Genomic DNA, 19177 nt, shown 5'->3' with positions numbered 1-19177 from the left:
CATCTGTTCCACTTCAATCTTGGTTGACCAGATAAGGAATAAACACCTGACACATGCTTAACCAATCCATTAGTTAGAGAATAATCATTCCAATGTTCTCTCTCAAGAATCTGAACTAGGACAGCAAGTTAGTGACTTTGAGGAACAAACAAGTCCTAGAGGGGCAGCAACCAAAAGAAAGCAGATGAATCCATTATACAGAAGAGAGCAAAGCACATACACCAACATAACAAAGACTAGACACCATACAGCATCTGAAATTTGAAGTAAGCAAACTCAGGCCCTAATAGTGTCCATGACAGTAGGAGTACTTGAATTCAAAGGTTTCCTGCATTCCTTTTTATTTCAGGGAAACTTGATGGATCTCTGTTCTTGCAACCATACAGATATATCTAAATTTGATTTTTCTGCTATAATTTTTACTTTGGTATAATATTAAACTTAAAGAAAAGTTGCAATAATAGTACAAGGAGCTCCCATATACCCTTTACCCAGATTCACAAACTGTTTATATTTTGCCTGATGTGCTTTATCATTTCTTACACCTATATCTATTTATAGACATAAATAAAATTATTTTCTGAACCCTTTGTGAGAAAGCTAGAGACGTCATGCTCCTCTGTCCCTAAAAAATTCAGTGTATATTTCCTTAAAACAAAGAAATGTAATAGAACACAATAATATTACTTAATGCACAGTCTATAGTCAAGCTTTATCAATTATCACAATAATGCCATTAGTAAGTATTTTTTTCCCAGTCCAAGATCCAATTCAAGATCACGCATTAGCCTTAGGTATCATATCAACTGTATCTCCTAGGACAGCCTTTCTTTGTGTTTCTTGACCTTGACATTTTAGAAGAGTACAGCCAATCATTAAATGTCCCTCAATTTGGATTTGTCTAATGTTTCCTGATGACTAGACTTATTAGATTTTAGCAAGATTAACACTAATGTGATGTTGTATCCTTTTTCATTCCATCTTATTAGGAGGGGGGTGGTTTGTCCCAATATTGCCAATGTAACATTTGATAACTTGGCTAAGAGAGAGAACACCAAGTTATCATAAGGGTAGTATTAAAAAGAAAGTTTCTCTACTGCCATCCTAAAATAATGATAATAAAAGAGTATCTCTTTTCTAGAAACTCTTACCTTGACACCACAAAATAGTTCTATATTTCTGCCTATACTTGGGGGCATGATTCATGATAAATTATCAGGATTAGAATATAGAAACAATCTATTAGTATAGTATCTAAAGACAATACAGGACACAAGATATAGATATATAGATATGCATAAATCTATGTGCATCCATATACATATACCATATGCATATGGAAAGACAGTAAACAGCCTTGCTTAATTTAACACAAAGACTGAAATTAAAAGACTGACTATAGCACTTCTAATTTGTTTGACACCCCCCCCCCCTCCAGTAAGTCTGATTCCAAACAACATTTAAGTTTTCTTTAACTGGGCTCAGCATATACACTATCAATTTCAAACTGAAGAACCATGGAGGTCTACTTGAGGTTATAATGGAGTAACTAGTACCAAACTCACCTCCCATTGTTAACAAGCACAAAATGGGATGAAATATAGGAGGTGACCATTCCCAGGTATTAGGAAACAGGCAGTGTGATATTGTCATCCTCCTAAGCTGAGTCCCACTATCATTCTGGCTCTCTGCATGGGCACAACCACAGTCCACATAGAGCCCCAAAGCTCTACTGAACTGGGAAGGCAAAGGTCAGAGTTCAGGACAGTTGAAGAAGCTGGAATCCTAAGGAAAGGGCACTAGGGAAATGGGAACTGCCAGCAGGAGCCCCTGCCAGTCCTTGAGAACGGGCTGGGCTGTGTGTGCATCTGATGCGCCAGGTGCATGCACTGGGTAAATAACAAAGCCTGGCTGCTATAAGGTAGAAAATACAATAGATACCACAGATTATACGGTGCTGTGAGATATTGAAGGCCCAGCCCAAGCAAACTGAAGACATCTTCCTAACAACTTGGGAGTACCTGGGCATCTAGCTGAAACACCACAAAGGCCACATTTTAGGCTTATCCTAAACCTACACAATAAAAGCAAGCCTTTGTAAGATCTTCAGAAGAGACAGAGCTTGTAGATTAGATCCCACCATGTTGGAGGAGTTTGGGAAATATCTTTGGCTTTCCACATATTTGCCTTAATAGAATGTAAAGCCAAGTTTACACAGGTTAGAGGTAACTTACCAAATAACTGAACAGCCCATAAGAACAATAACAATAACAATAAAAATCACGATTCTACGGCAGAAAACCACAGAATCTAGAGGTCTCTAAAATGTATCATCCACAATGACAATGTCCTTTACACAGAAATTACTAAACATGAAAAAAAAATGTCTATAGGCAAGAACAAAAAAGTAAAAGGAGTTAATAAGGCCCAAGATGAACCTACTTGGCACATAAGACTTTAAAGCAGTTAATAGAAATACTGCAGAGAACTAAAGGAAAATATATTTAAAAAAATAAAAATTCATTTTAATGAGAGAACAGATAAGGAATCTCAGCAGCGTAATGGAATTGTAAAAAGAAACAAGTAGAAATTCCAGAAAAGAAAATTATAACAACTGAAAGGGAAAATATCTCTAGATAAGCTTAGCAATACATTTGAGATGGCAGAAGAAAGTGTCTGTAAATTCGATGACACATCAATAGAAATGATCTAACCCAATGACCTGAGAGGGAAAAAAAAAAGATTAAAGAATTAATGAAAAGTGAACAAAACTTTAGGCAGCTGTGGAACAAAATCGAAGAGTCTAATATACCTAAAGAGGGGAGTGAGAAAAGGGAGAAAAAATATTTAAAGAAATAGTGGCAAAGAACTTCCCAAGTTTGAGAAAAAATAAATACTAACTTAGAGATCCAAGATGCTCAGTCAACTGTGAGATGTGATAAATACAAAGAAAACAACATCTAGGCGTATTACAGTCACACTGCTGAAAACCAAAGATAAAGAGAAAATTTTTAAAACAGCCAGAAGAAAAAAGACATTATCTACAGGGGAACAATAATAAGAATGACTGCTTGCTCCCCATGAGAAACAATAGAGGCCAGAGGACAAAGGAATAATATCTTAGAAGTGCAGAAAGGGAAAGAAAAAAAAATTTTTTTTTCAGATAAAAGAAAAACTGACAGAAGTTGTCACCAGTAGAACTGCACTACAAGAAATAATAAAAGATGTTCCTCAGGATGAAAGGAAATTATACCAGATACAAACTCAGATGCGAAAGAAAGAAGAGTCCCTGAAAGAGTAAATAAGTGGATAAATACAAAAGAGGGGTTTTCTCTTCTCCTAATCTCCTCAAAAGACAACTATTTAATGCAAAATTAACAACACTGGAAGGTGGGGCTTAATGTACTTAATGTATGTAGAACCATGTCAACAATAGCACAGAGAATCGGGGCAGGGTTAAACTGAATTATACTATTTTTAAATTATTAGATTTGTGAGGTGGGAAGAAGAGTGCAGGAAAGGTCCAGTGTGAGGTGGTTCAGTACTGACACTACATAGACTCTGACAGGGGCAGGATGCACAGTTTTAGCCCTAGAACAACCAATAAAGAAAAATATCAAAGCATATATAGCTAAGAACTCAGTAGAAAAATTTAAATGAAATAATTTTTTAAATTAATAACTGAAAATAGGACAACAAAGGAGTGGGAAAAAAGAAGGTCCCAGTGGAAACAAGTATCAAGAAAGTACACTGAAAGCCAACTGGCCATATCAATAATTACATTTAAATGAACTAACCACTCTAATAAATGACACAGAGACTGTTAGACTACATTTTTAAAGAATGATCCCATTATATGCTGTCTACCACTGATCTGTTTTAAATATAAAGACATAAATAGGTTGAAAATTAAAGGGTACGAAAAGATATGCCACACAAACCACGAAAAGGACTATGATAAAAGATAGAGGGATATTTTATAGTGATAGAGGAATTCATCCTAGCAATATTAAGAAGATGTCCTAATTATGTATATATCAAATAACAAAGTTTCCATTTGTATGCAGAATAGAACAACATACTTTGTATCCAGAATGTAAAAAGTATCTAGAATATAAAATATAATTGTGTCCAGAATATAAAAAGAGCTCTTACAACATAATAATAAAATGGCAAAAAACCTTATTTCTTTTCAAATGTAATAGCATGAGGAGCAGCTGGGTGGCTCAGTCAGTTGAGCATCCAACTCTTGGTTATGGCTCAGGTCGTGATCTCAGGGTTGTGAGATGGAGCCCCATGTCCAGCTCTGTGCTCAGTGGGGAGTCTGCTTAGGACTCTCTCTCCCTCTCCCTCTGCCCCTTCCCCCTGGGCTTTCTCTATCTCTCTAAAATAAATAAATCTTTTAAAAAATGTAATAGCATTAAACAAATACTTCACATAAAAAAATACATAAATGGGCCATAAGCATATGAAAAGATCATTAGCCATCAGAAAATGCAAATTAGAACCACGACGTCAAGCCAGAAAAAGACATGGAGGAAACTTTAATGCACATTGCTAATTGGAAGAAGTCCTTCTGAAACGCCACCTCATCTGATCTATGGCCATACCACCCTGAATGTGTCCATTTGAAAGGACAACTATCTGACATTCTGGAAAAGGTAAAATTAAAGAGATAGTAAAAAGATCAGTGGTACCAGAGGTTCAGGGGAGGGAGGGAGAGAAGAAGAGATGGAGAAGAGGAGATTTTTAGGGCATACTATTCTGTATGATACTATAACAGTGGATATGTGACATTATATATTTGTCAAAACCCACAGAACTATATATATAACCCAAAGAATAGATATTAAAGTAAATCATGGACTTTAGTTAATAATAATCTATCAGAACTGGTTCATCAATTCTAACTACTGTACCATACTGATACAATATGGTAATAATAGGGGAAACTGGGTGGGAAGGGAGGTAATTTAGGAATTCCCTATACTTTCTGCTAAGTTTTTCTAACCTAAAACTACTCTAAAAAAAATAAAGTCCATTATTATTTTTTAAACTACAATGAGATACAATTTCAATGGCTAAAATAATTCTTTTTTTAATGGCAATTGGTATCAGTTTATTTCAAGATAGTTCTCATTCTGGAATTTTAGTTCATCTAACTTTTGTTGCTTCCACATACCATACACAGATGTCTTTAAAAGTATGACTTTTTCATATTTACCGAAGCTTATAAAACAAATACATATCTTTATGTTGTTAGATTATTTATTGTTAGTTATTTCCTATAGGACTCTTAACCTGTAAAAGGGTATTGGAAATTCTTATTCAGAAAGTTTAATTAAGTTGGCATTGTATATCAACAGATCTTTTTTTTTTAAGTTTTTATTTAAATTCTAGTTAGTTAACATACAGTGTAATATTGGTTTTAGGAGTAGAATTTAGTGATTCATCACTTACATACAACACCCAGTGCTCATCATAACAAGTGCCCTCCTAATCCCCATCACCAATTTAGCCCATCCCCCACCCACCTCCCCTCTAACAACCGTTTGTTCTCTGTCGTTAAGAGTTTATGGTTTGCCTCCCTTTCTTTTTTTTATCCTTCCCCTATGTCCATCTGTTCTGTTTCTTAAATTCTACATATGAGTAAAATCATATGATATTTGTTTTTCTTTGACCAACTTATTTCGCTTAGCATAATACACTCTAGCTCCATCCGTGTTGTTGAAAATGGCAAGATTTCATTCTTTGTGATGGCTGAGTAATATTCCATTGTGTGGCTTTTGGCTTTCGGCTCGGGGAGGCAAAGGTGCAACTTTCTTCAGTCATCCCGAATCCGGGTTCATCCGACACCAGCCACCTCCACCATGGCACCTAAGTTCAACCCCAACGAGATCAAAGTCGTGTACCTGAGGTGCACCGGTGGCGAAGTCGGTGCCACGTCTGCCCTGGCCCTGAAGATCAGCGCACTGGGTCTGTCTCCAAAAAAGGATGGTGATGACATCGCCAAGGCAACCGGTGATTGGAAGGGTCTAAGGATTACAGTGAAACTGACCATTCAGAACAGACAGGTCCAGATTGAAGTGGTACCTTCTGCCTCTGCCCTGATTATCAAAGCCCTCAAGGAACCAGCAAGAGACAGAAAGAAGCAGAAAAACATTAAGCACAGTGGAAATACCACTTTTGATGAGATTGTCAATATTGCCCAACAGATGCGACACCGATCTTTAGCCAGAGAACTCTCTGGAACCATTAAAGAAAACCTGGGGACTGCCCAGTCTGTGGGCTGCAATGTTGACGGCCGCCACCCTTAAGACATCACAGATGACATCAACAGTGGTGCGGTGGAATGCCCCGCTAGCTAACTACAAAGGAAAATGTTTCGATAAAGGATCATTTGACAAAAAAAAAAAAAAATTCCATTGTGTGTGTATGCGTGTGTGTGTGTGTATGTGTGTGTGTATCACATCGTCTTTATCCATTCATCAGTGGATGGACAATTTCCATATTGTTGATAATGCTGCTATAAACATCAGGGTACATGTGCCCCTTCGAATCAGTATTTTTGTATCCTTTGGGTAAGTATCTGGTAGTGCAATTGCTGGGTTGTAGGATAGTTTTATTTTTACCTTTTTGAGGAACCTCCATACTGTTTTCTGGAGTGGCTACACCAGTTTGCATTCCCACTAACAGTGTGAAAGGGTTCCATTTTCTCCGAATCCTCGACAACATCTGTTGTTTCCCGTGTTGTTAATTTTAGCCATTCTGAGAGGTGTGTGGTGGTATCTCATTGTGGTTTTGATTTGCATTCCCCTGATAATGAGTGATGTTGAGCATCTTTTCATATGTCTGTTAGCCATCTGTGTGTCTTCTTTGGAAAAATGTCTATTCATATTTTCTGCCCATGTCTTAACTGGATTATTTGTTTTTTGCTTTTTGTTTTTTGTTTTTTGGGGTTTTGGGGGGGGTGTTAGTTTTGATAAATTCTTTACATTTTGGACACTAACCCTTTATCAGATATGTCATTTGCAAATATCTTCTCCCATTCCATAGGTTACCTTTTAGTTTTGTTGATTGTTTCCTTTGTTGTGCAGAAGCTTTTTATCTTGATGAAGTCCCAATAGTTCATTTTTGTTTTTGTTTCCCTCACCTCCAGAGACATGTCTAGTAAGAAGTTGCTATGGCCAAGGTCAAAGAGGCTGAAGCCTGGGGTGCCCGGGTGGCTGAGTCAGTTAAGTGTCCAACTCTTGATCTCAGCCCAGGCCTTGATCTCAGGGCCGTGAATTCAAGCCCCACCATGGGCTCTACACTGGATGTAGAGCCTACTTGAAAAAAAAAAAGTTGATGCCTATGTTCTCCTCTAGGGTTTGATGGTTTCCTGTCTCACATTTAGGTCTTTCATCCATTTTGAATTTATTTTTGTGTATGGTATAAGAAAGCAGTCCAGTTTCATTCTTCTGCATGTGGCTATCCAGTTTTCCCAAAACCATTTGTTGAAGAGACTTTTTCCCATTTGATATTCTTTCCTGCTTTGTCAAAGATTAGTTGGCCATATAGTTGTGGGTCTATTTCTGGGTTTTCTATTCTGTCCCACTGATCTATGTGTCTGTTTTTCTGCCAGTACCATACTGTCTTGATAACTACAGCTTTGCAATACTAATATAGCTTGAAGTCTGGAATTGTGATGCCTCCAGCTTTGCTCTTCCTTTTCAAGATCACTTTGGCTATTCAGGGTCTTTTGTGGTTCCACACAAATTTTAGGACTGTTTGTTCTAGCTCTGTGAAAAATGCTGTTGGTGTTTTGACAGGGGTTACATTAAATGTGAAGCCTGCTCTGAGTAGCATAGACATTTTAACAATATTTGTTCTTCCAATCCATGAGCATGGGGTGTTTTTCCATTTCTTTGTGTCCTCTTCAATTTCTTTCATGAGTGTTCTATAGGTTTCAGAGTACAGATCTTTTGCCTCTTTGGATTTGTAATAAACCTAACTCTTCTTTAAATGTTTGGTAAAGGGGCGCCTGGGTGGCTCAGTTAAGTGTCTGCCTTCGGCTCAGGTCATGATCCCAGGGTCCTGGGACTGAGCCTCGTGTCGGGCTCCCTGCTCAGCAGGCAGTCTGCTTCTCCCTCTCCCTCTGCCCACCCTCCCCACTTGTGCTTGCGTGCTCTCTCTCTCTCAAATTTTTTTTTAAATCTAAAAAAAAAAAAAATGTTTGGTAGAATTCCCCTGGGAAGCCATCTGGCCTTGGACTTCTGTTTGTTGGGAGATTTTTGATTACTGATTCAATTTCTTTGCGGTTTATAGGTCTGTTCAAATTAAAATAATTTTTTAACTGATAATATAAAGTGTTGGTGAGGATATGGAACAACTTGAACTCTCATACATTGCTGATAGGAGTACAAAATTGTACAACAACTTGGAAAGCAGTTTAGCAGTTTTATCTAAGAGAACTTAAAAACATAAGTCAACCAAAAATTTGTACATTAATTTTCATGGTAGCCTCATTCATAACAGCCAAAACTGAGAACAAACCAAATGGTGATTAATAGATCAATGGATAAACAAATGATGGTATATTCATGCAATAGAACACTACTGCCCAGCATCATAAGAGATGATCACACCGCATACCGCTAGCCCAAGAAAAGAGCAAAATTCAAAATCTGAAGTATGGTTTCTACTGAATGTGTATTGCTTTAGCACCATCATAAAGTCAAAAAAGTGTTAAGTCAAACCACCGTAAGTCGGGGACCATCTGTAGTATCAGTTTCAGTAGCAGCAGCAGCAAGAAGTGAAAAGAAAACATTGCAGAAGCAGAAAAACAATAAATACTTGACTGATTACGTTCAACTTGCAAAGCCCTGTTCCTAACAGTTTACATGCATTGTTTCATTAGTTCACGTAATCCTCATAATGGCATCTGCAAGTGGGTACTTTCACCAGCTCCCTTTTACAAACAGCGAAACTAAAGCACAAAGAGGTCCCTGCTCAATGTCACCCAGCCACAGAAGTATAAAGCCTGGATTCATACTCAGCAGTCTGGGTCCAGCTAATGAATGCAAGCTAAATAAAGCTGAGTAGCTTTTCAAATATGAGAGTTAGGGGCATCTGGGTGGCTCAGTCAGTTAAGTGTCCGACTCTTGATTTTGGCACAGCTCATGATCTCAGGGTCCTGAGATCAAGCCCCGAATCTGGCTCTGCCCTGAAAGTGGAGCCTGTGTGAGATTCTCTCCCTCCTCAAGCAAGGAAAAGAAGATGCTTTCTAAATAAACAGTCTTATGGTTTTAATGAGAAATACCTGCTTGGGACAGAAAACCTGGCACAACTAGGGAAGAGAGGAGGGACCGGCACATAAGTCACTGACACTATAAAACTTGCTACGATTCAACTTCTGTTCCCTAAAGACTTCTCTTAATTTTTTAAGATTAAGAACTCCTACTTTTTTTAGATTATTTAGTACTTTACACACATTTTCCTCAGTGATATTTAATAGATTAATTAAATTAATATTTAATTTTTTTAAAATCCCAATTAAAGGTTACCAGCAGAAACTGCTCTTTAAATATCTGCACTTTCCCCACAAAATATCATTTTTCTTTCTTCCTTCTTTTTAACAATGACCTTTTCATTGTGCGTATATCCCATGTTCTGTACTTCCACTTCCTCCCCTCCTTTCAGAATTTGCCTTCATTAAAACTGCAATCTCAAAGGTCACAATGTGACATAATTGTCATTCTTCCTCCAAAAGCCCTTTGATCACCAAATCTAAGGGCAAATTCCATGCTTTTGTCTTCAGCGATTTGCACGAGGATCATCTGGTTTCCTCAGCTTCTGTGACTCTGCTGTTCTGGTTCTCCTCTTGCTCTGGAGAGGGTTTCTCTGTCTCCTCCACATCATCCCATTCTTCCAGCCGGCCCCGAGGTTGCCTTCACTACGGGTAAACACTTGCCTTTGGTGATTTTATCCAGATTTAGCTCTAATCTCCCACACAGGTGAGTCACAATTGTCCATCTCCAGGACTCAGATCTTTCTTAGTTTCCACCACCTCCTAGCCAGCTCCTGTTGGTCATTGCTCTAGGACAATTCAACACTTGATACAAAATAATAGCCACTACGTATAAATAAGTCCCTTATCTTTACTCCTCCTTGTCCCTGACCCTCAACATCCCCTGAGTCACCACATTCAAGGCCAGCACACTGCCTTGTTTCAGCCCTGCTGTTATGACCCTACAGAGTTCCTCACGCACCCACACCTCCGAGGTCAGAAAGCCTCTTCACTAGAGACTCCTCACGCCCATCTCCCACCCCACTAGGCCATCTGAGACACCACTGCCCATTCACTTTCCTAAAGCACAGTTGTGAAATGGGCATTCTCTGGTCAAAACTTCAGTAGCTCCCTGGGCCTTGGCTTGGCAGCAACATACATGGGTGACTTTAACACACCCCCTTCTTTTCTTTTCCCTGTACCACCAGCCAAGTGGTCTATGAGCTCCAGCTAAACACACACTCTGGCTTCCTGCTTCCATGTCTTCTCTGCCTCTTCACATCTCATGGCTCAAATGTCATTCCCTCCATGAAGTCTTCCTCAAGCTTCCCAGAAAACAGCAACTTCTCCTTCCTCAGTATACCTTGTAACACTTTATATTCAACATTGCCCTGCAGTTGGTTTGCACAGTACTTTATTTCCTTCTTTCCTAGACCTGAAATACAAGTTTTAGGGGATTTTCTCATCATGTTTGCTGAATAAAATAATTAAACTTTGTAGTCACATTTGTCTTTTCTGTGTACTATACTTATGTACACATGTAAGTACACAGGTACGTATATGTTAAAATTAAGTTTTAAAATTTAGACAAATGAATAACTGAGCCTAAATTATAGAACTTTTGATGTCAGGCTAAGAAGAAGGAGCCATTAAGGAGACTGGGCAGAGAAGCCTTGTTGAAGGCAATGCATAAGAAATGCAAGTACTTTTACCCCATTTCTAAAATCAGCCATTGTTCAACGTGTTTTTATCTGTCGATTCTCTGATGTAAAACAGGTTAAGTTGGGAAACGACATACCTGTCTAGGCCATCTGCCCCCTCAAAAATATCTTACGGAAAGAATCAGTTGGGGTAAGTGGAAAGAGAAGAGCTTTACCTCCTCTGACAGAGTCAGAGTCATAATAGGACCAGAAGAACCACTCAATTACTTGAACCACCACCTCAGGGCTAAACCACCCACTTCTAGAAAAAGAAGCATACTGCCAGCAAGAGACTGAGAGGATGCCACAGGAATAGGAGGCATGTGTGACAAGACATTCCGACAACTTACTGCCAAAGTAAAGGAACTGAAAATGGATAGCTTCCCTCTCTAGAGGACATGCCCCCACGCTGTTTTTAAGAGAATTTCTAAAATTTGTACTTAGACCTTAAGAAATTTTATTTAGAAAGTCCATTTGGCTTCATTTTCTGTGAAGTATGTGCTTCAAAGAATAGCTCTGAGGTTGGACACTAACCAAGTGAATAAAACTGATGAAGGTGCTCACTTAGGATTACAGTACTTCCTTGAGTTTAAAAATAGCCCACTTACGGCATAACTAATTACATTTTAGGACAATTACCATTGTCCTTTCATTCAACTGAATACTCACGAATTTTTAATTAAGGGTTTTTTTTTTTTTTTAAAAGGAATACTTACCAGTCTATTCACTCTGGTATTCAACATTCACTCTTACAGAAGAGCAAATTTCTTATTCAGAATGGTACTTTTTGTGATTAGCAGTTTTGCAGGTGCAAACTTTAACATTTGATACTGAAATCAGTTCAATACCAAAATAAAATAGCATAATAACTATTAATGAATTTGTAAGGGAAAAAAACGTATTAAAGTTATTTAAACAGGCATCATCTACATATTTTAAAATACCAATGAACTCCTTTTAATGTCATTTCAAAGCTTTAATGTTGATCAACCACCTCAATCGTATCAAAAGGAATAAAACATGCAAAAAGAGCAAGATTTATTCTGATGGAGGGAATAACTCAACAAACTACAAGTTTTCCATAAAGTAGAAAATGTCATACTTCTGAAATATTGTTTGCCTTTACTTATTGTACCTGCACATTAAGTCAGCTGTAAGGCAGAAAAGCTCAAAAACATTGCTGATGTCAACCATCTGCACTGCCCAGCAATTTCCAAAGCCACACAACCACATGATGTCTCTGCTTACTACCACTTTCTACATCTCAACAATCACCACAGCAAACTGCAGAAGAAGTGATTTCTAAAATAATAATCACTGTACCTACTCAGATACCTAATTGTTACAATCATTTTTTAGAGAATTCTGTTAGTTACTAGTCAGGGGCTATTATCATGTGTTGATAATTAAGATTCTTCTTCCTGGTTAACATCTCCAGTGTACCCTATTCTCAAAATGTTCATTTGTAATATTTCATAATGCAAAAATTGTTACTCATTATGCTTATTTCTAAACATAGCACAAAGAACAACGCATCTATCTCTCTGGCTACCTTATCCGTGGGGCTTAGAGATGGAATTCTCCTGAACTGTAATTTCTAGTCTCCTCAGAACTCATTACATTCAGGGAAGAAGTGGTATTTAAACATACACAGTGCATACCAGTATTTTTTTGTAATTTTTAAATTTTGTTATACATCATATACAAACATAATTTACATGCAACACAAACATAATCATAATCCTACTCTATGCTGAGTTTTTGTTTATTTTGCTTAGCTTCTCTGTGCTCGTTGATGTTCATTACTTATTTGAACCTCTCCCTGTTCTCCCTCTCCTCCCCATGTCCTTCTTTTTTTTTTTTAATTTTTTTATTGTTATGTTAATTCCCATACATTACATCATTAGTTTTAGATATAGTGTTCCATGATTCATTGTTTGTGCATAACACCCAGTGCTCCATGCAGAACGTGCCCTCCTCAATACCCATCACCAGGCTAACCCATCCTCCTAACCCCCTCCCCTCTAGAACCCTCAGTTTGTTTTTCAGAGTCCATTGTCTCTCATGGTTCTTCTCCCCCTCCGATTTCCCCCCCTTCATTCTTCCCCTCCTGCTACATTCTTCTTCTTCTTTTTCTCCCCATGTCCTTCTATATTAACACCTGCATGGGGGATTCCTTACTAACAACCCAGTATATTTGCATATCTCCTGCCATGTTCACAGAATCATATACAAATACACACAAGCTAAAACGCATACACCAGTATGGGGGTTTGCAGCACAGACTGCCAGTGTCCTCAGATATCTATCTTCCTTTTCTTCCTTTGAGGCCCCCCACCATCACCACCAAATTTGGGCTGGGTTGTATCACCAGAGGCTGCATGTGACCATGTGACTAGCTACAGTCAAGGAGGGTACTGGGATAGAAATGCTGCACGCAACTTTGACTGGATATTTTTAAAAACAAAGTGGCTTTCTTTTCATGCTCTCGTTCTTTCTGAAGGATGACTCTTAAAAAATACGGTACCAGTGAGCAACCACCACCTCAGACCCAGAGGCTGAAGTCACACACTGAAGATGGTGGCCCCCGGAGCCTGGGGCCCTGATGATGTCACAGAGCAGAACACTTCCTACACACCCTGGGCTGTTAAATATGAGCTAAAACAAATTCCCTATACCTTCAGCAACACATATTTTTTTATTATGAATGTTTTACACACATAAATATGTTTTTTCTGCATCTCGTTTTTCTCTCTGAACAATATCTCATGGAAATCCCTCTTAAAACACCTGCTGTAGTTTTTATTCATTCCTTTAAATTGTTACCACCTATTCCTTAATGAAAACAAAATTTGTTTCCTTAATGCATATTCATCTTATTTTCAATATTTTTCTAATGCAAACACCACCACAAAATAATTCTCATACATGTGTCCTACACACCAGGGCTTGGGTTGCTATAGGATAGATTCTCAGAAGATAAGTGGATGAGTCAATGGTGGATACATCCTACTAGATTTTGCCCTCTGGTAAAGGTAAATTCAGGTGCTTACAGGGCAGAATAAATGTCTCCTCCCCTGTGGCAAAAAAATAATAATAATAAAAATAAAATAAAATAAAATAAAGGTAAATTTATCTTTCCCCCAGAAGAGTGATTACCTCTTTACTACTTTGATTTGCATTCCCCTGAAAACTACTGTCTTAGCCCCTTTTCACACATTCTGAGTCTATATGAATCTGTTCTGGAAAATGTCCCGTCACAATTTTGATCCACATTTCTCTCTGTTGGTCAGTAGGACCTCCTGGTGTGCTATACACATTAACACACAGTCTGTCCCAAATATTCTCCCCCAAATCCATTATATCTCTACTAATCTTGTTTGTTGTATTTTTTACTATACAAAGTCTTTTATTTCACTTGAATCAAATACTGCTATCATTTATTTTATGTATTCTGGGTTTGGAAAGGTTTTTAGGTTAGAAAGATCTTCTGATTCCTAGAGTTTTGTTTTGCTTTGTTTGCAAGATTTCTGTTGTTTTGAGGCTTTTTGTTTGGGCATTTACAGATTGTTCAGTATATCCAGAATTTGTTTTTGTTTCTTTTTGTTTTTAGAGGACAAGGTTAAAATTTTATTTTCTTCCAGGTAAATGAAAGATTGTACCAGCATCATTTATTAACTAAAATTTTCTTTTCTCAGTGTACTGATAATGAATTTTGTTATTAAATTTTTATTTTTATTGGAATTTAATTTTTTTCTCTTCCGGTTTTGGTGTCAGGGTCTATCTCACAAAATGAACTGAGAAGTATTCCCTCCTCCTCTACATCTCAAAGAATCTGTATAATACTGGAATTCATTCTTTCTTAAATGCTTCCTTACATAAATATGTAGTTGGAAAAAGTGTCTTAGTACCCTTTTCAGATAATTGTGGATAGTCTCTTAAGTAAGCCAACACTCGCAAGTACTAGATTTTTAAAGTTACTTGCACTGTGGAATCTGAAACTTTTCATGGTCTGTCACAGTAAGTTCTGTTATTCTACCTTGAACTTGGAGTGGACTTTTTACCCATGTGTGATCTTATGACAGCATGCATTACTCATTTGGAAAACATCAGTTCAATGAGTTATGCAGATTTCCAAATATTGAAAAATTCATAGTACAATACCAAAACTTCACAATGGTTAATATCACCACCAATCTCACCAGAAAAGTCTTAGTAAAAGTCTTCGTATTAGAAAACTCTCAAGCTCACAGTGACTGAGAGTCTCCAAAATTCTAATATTATCATTCGCAACAAATATCGGTTGTTTTACTTGAAATGACAGGCTCCTCTTGTTCATTTTTGAGAGAATGTCTGCCAGATATCCAAGTCTGAATAACCACTGTTCATCAGTCATTGTTTCAAATAAAAACGGTCTTCCACAAAAACAGTAGCAGCAGTTCCTCACAGAGAATCACGCAAGCATGTCTCCTCTAGGCAGCCTTCACCCTTCAGAATGGAACGTTAAGTTCTCTTGAAATCCCTTCACTCAGGTATCAAAAAGAATGCATATCTGATTTAATAAAATTAAGAGTTTCACGGCTTGTTTCATCAAAAACATTCTTAAGTAAAATGGTTCATTTTTGTCCCATGACCACGTGGCACAGAAGAATATAATAACCCCAAGTACAATGTGGGCCACTGCCTTGATTTGGGCTAAGATACAGGTTTACCCGGCATTGCATCTGCACCATCATCAACACAGTAAAAAGATAAATCACATTTAGGGGGGCGGAGCAAGACGGCGGAGGAGTAGGAGACCTGGATTTCGTCTGGTCTCAGGAATTCAGCTGGATAGGGATCAAACCATTCTGAACACCTACAAACTCAACAGGAGATCGAAGAAAGGAATAGCAACAACTCTCTGAACAGAAAAGCGACCACGTTCTGGAAGGTAGGACGTGCAGAGAAGTGAATCCGAGGCGATATTTGAGAGGATAGACGGTGGGGGAGGGGGCCTCCGTCAGCCACTTCTGGCAAGTGATAGAGCCACGGAGCACAAAATCGGAACTTTTAGAAGTGGGCTCCGCTGAGGGACGTCGCTCCAGTGGCTAAGCGAGGGGTGGAACCCTCGCGGAATAGTGTGGTCTCAGGACCCTCAGGGTCACAGAAAGACCGGGGGTGCCTGAGTGCAGCAGAGCTCCCAGGTATCGGAGCAGGGAAGCCGGCTGCAGAGACGGAGCCGAGGCGCGGGCTCTCAGCTCGGGGTTGTCATAAACCGTGATCCGTGGCACAGTCGGGCCACTGCTCCTCCAGCAGGGACCCAACAAGCGACAGATCCAGGGAGACTCACCTTCCTCCCCCGGGAGGAGCACTGCGGGAGCGCACCGCAGGGATCTGCTGGGTTTGGAGACTCCACACAGAGTCGTGTGCCAGAGATAGAAACGCTCGGTCACAGGCCGGGGGGAGCACGGAGTGCAGCTGGAGACCGGGGAGACAGGAGTGACTGACGGCTTTTCTCTGGGGGCGCACTGAGGAGCGGGGCCCCGAGTTCTCGGCTCCTCCAGGGCAGAGATTGGGAGGCCGCCATTTTCACTCTCGGCCTCTAAGGCTGTACGGAGAGCTTGCAGGGAACCAAAGCTCCCAAGAGCGGGCGCCTGGGTGGCTCAGTTGGTTAAGCGACTGCCATCGGCTCAGGTCATGATCCTGGAGTCCCGGGATCGAGTCCCGCATCGGGCTCCCTGCTCAGTGGGAACTCTGCTTCTCCCTCTGACCCTCCCCGCTCTTGTGTTCTCTCTCTTTCATTCTCTCTCTCAAATAAATAAATAAAATCTTTAAAAAAAAAAAAAAGCTCCCACGAGCAAACTCGAGCAGATGACTTAGCCCGGACCCGGCAAGGGCGGGGCAATTCCACCTCCGGCAAAGACGTTTGGGAACCACGGCAACAGGCCCCTCCCCCAGAAGATCAGCGAGAACACCAGCCAAGACCAAGTTTACTGATCAATGAGTATGGCAGAACTCCAGCACTAGGGGAATAATGTACATAAAATCCATGGCTTTTTTACCATGATCCTTTAGTCTTTCAAAGTTAATTTTTTTTAACTGTCTTTTTTTTTTTAATTTTTCTTTTTCCCTTTTCCAACCATCTTATCAATCCCTTTTTTAAAAAACATTTTTATTTTTCATTTTGAGTCATATTCTATCCCTTCATAGTAGTTACCCTTATTTTTGGCATATATATATATAAGTTGTTCTCTTTTTAAAATTTTGAGATAGTTTCTTCTGACAGATCAAAATATACCCTAATCTCTAGTGTATGGTTTTGTTCTACTCTCCTGCCTGATCACATTCTCTCGGTTTTCTTTCTTTTTTTTTTTAAAACCTCTTCTTTCTTTTTTCAAACAACTTCTTATCAATTCCTTTTATAAAATTTTTTACAATTTTCATGTTTACAGTCATATTCCATCCCTTCATTATATCAACCCTTAATTTTGTACATATATAAGTGTTTCTTTCTTTAAAATTTTGGGAGGCACTTTCTTCTAACAGACCAAAATACACCCAAAATCTAGTGTGTGGCAATGATCTGTGCACCAGCCTGATCATATTTGATCATATTCTGGTTTTTTTTGTTTTGTTCTGTTTTTGTTTGTTTTTATCTTTTTCTTTTTCTTTTTTTTTTTTTTTTCTTTTTTCTTTCTTTCCCTTTCTTTTCCCCCAGCTTCAGGTCTTTTCTGATTTGTTTAGAGTATATTTTCTGGGGACGTTGTTACCCTGTTAGCATTTTGTTCTCTCATTCATCTATTCTCCTCTGGACAAAATGACAAGACGGAAAAAATCACCTCAACAAAAAGAACAAGAGGTAGTACCAACTGCCAGGGACCTACTCAATACGGACATTAGTACGATGTCGGATCTAGAGTTCAGAATCATCACTTTAAAGATATTAGCTGGGCTTGAAAAAAGCATGGAAGTTATTAGAGAAACCCTTTCTGGAGGAATAAAAGAACTAAAATCTAACCAAGTCCAAATCAAAAAGGCTATTAATGAGGTGCAATCAAAAATGGGGGCGCTAACTGCTAGGATAAATGAGGCAGAAGAGAGAATCAGTGATATACACGACTAAATGATGAAAAATAAAGAAGCTGAGAAAAAGAGAGATAAACAACTACTGGAGCAGGGGGGAGAATTCGAGAGAGAAGTGATACCATAAGACGAAACAACATTAGAATAATTGGGATCCCAGAAGAAGAAGAAAGAGAGAGAGGGGCAGAAGGTATATTGGAGCAAATTATAGCAGAGAATTTCCCTAACTTGGGGAAGGAAACAGGCATCAAAATCCAGGAGGCACAGAGAACCCCCCTCAAAATCAATAAACATAGGTCAACACCCCGACATCTAATGGTAAGACTTATGAGTCTCAGAGACAAAGAGAAAATCCTGAAAGCAACTCGGGAGAAGAGATATGGAACCTACAATGGTAGAAACATTAGATTGGCAACAGACCTATCCACAGAGACCTGGCAGGCCAGAAAGGACTGGCAGGACATATTCAGAGCACTAAATGAGAAAAATATGCAGCCAAGAATACTATATCCAGCTAGACTGTCATTGAAAATAGAAGGAGAGATAAAAATCTTCCAGGACAAACAAAAACTAAAGGAATTTGCAAACACGAAACCAGCCCTACAAGAAATATTGAAAGGGGTCCTCTAAGCAAAGAGAGGGCCTAAAAGCAACATAGACCAGAAAGGAACACAGACAATATACAGTAACAGTCACCTTACAGGCAATACAATGGCACTAAATTCCTATCTTTCAATAATTACCCTGAATGTAAATGGGCTAAATGCCCCAAACAAAAGACACAGGCTATCAGATTGGATTAAAAAACAAGACCATCGACATGCTGTCTGCAAGAGACTCATTTTAGACCCAAAGACACCTCCAGATTGAAAGTGAGGGGGTGGAAAACCATTTACCATGCTAATGGACACCAAAAGAAAGCTGGGGTGGCAATCCTTATATCAGGCAAATTAGATTTTAAACCAAAGACTGTAATAAGAGATGAGGAAGGACACTATATCCTACTTAAAGAGTCGATCCAACGAGAAGATCTAACAATTGTAAATATCTATGCCCCTAACATGGGAGCAGCCAATTATATAAGGCAATTAATAACAAAAGCAAAGAAAGTAAAAAAGAAGAAGAAGAATGTAGCAGGAGGGGA

The 19177-nt window shown here is 38.8% G+C and overlaps 1 protein-coding gene and 1 pseudogene across 4 annotated transcripts in view; one reads left to right on the top strand and one right to left on the bottom strand.

The window, feature by feature from the left end:
* The window catches only part of CEP112 (centrosomal protein 112), a 422424-nt gene that overhangs the window by 346586 nt on the left and 56661 nt on the right, over nucleotides 1-19177 (bottom strand). The gene's annotated exons all lie outside the window — the stretch shown is intronic.
* LOC118544878 (large ribosomal subunit protein uL11 pseudogene) lies at nucleotides 5796-6366 on the top strand (annotated as a pseudogene).

The sequence above is a fragment of the Halichoerus grypus genome, chromosome 2 (genome assembly GCF_964656455.1).
Source record: "Halichoerus grypus chromosome 2, mHalGry1.hap1.1, whole genome shotgun sequence".
Classification (NCBI taxonomy): Eukaryota; Metazoa; Chordata; class Mammalia; order Carnivora; family Phocidae; genus Halichoerus; species Halichoerus grypus.
This window is presented reverse-complemented; position numbering and strand designations above follow the sequence as displayed.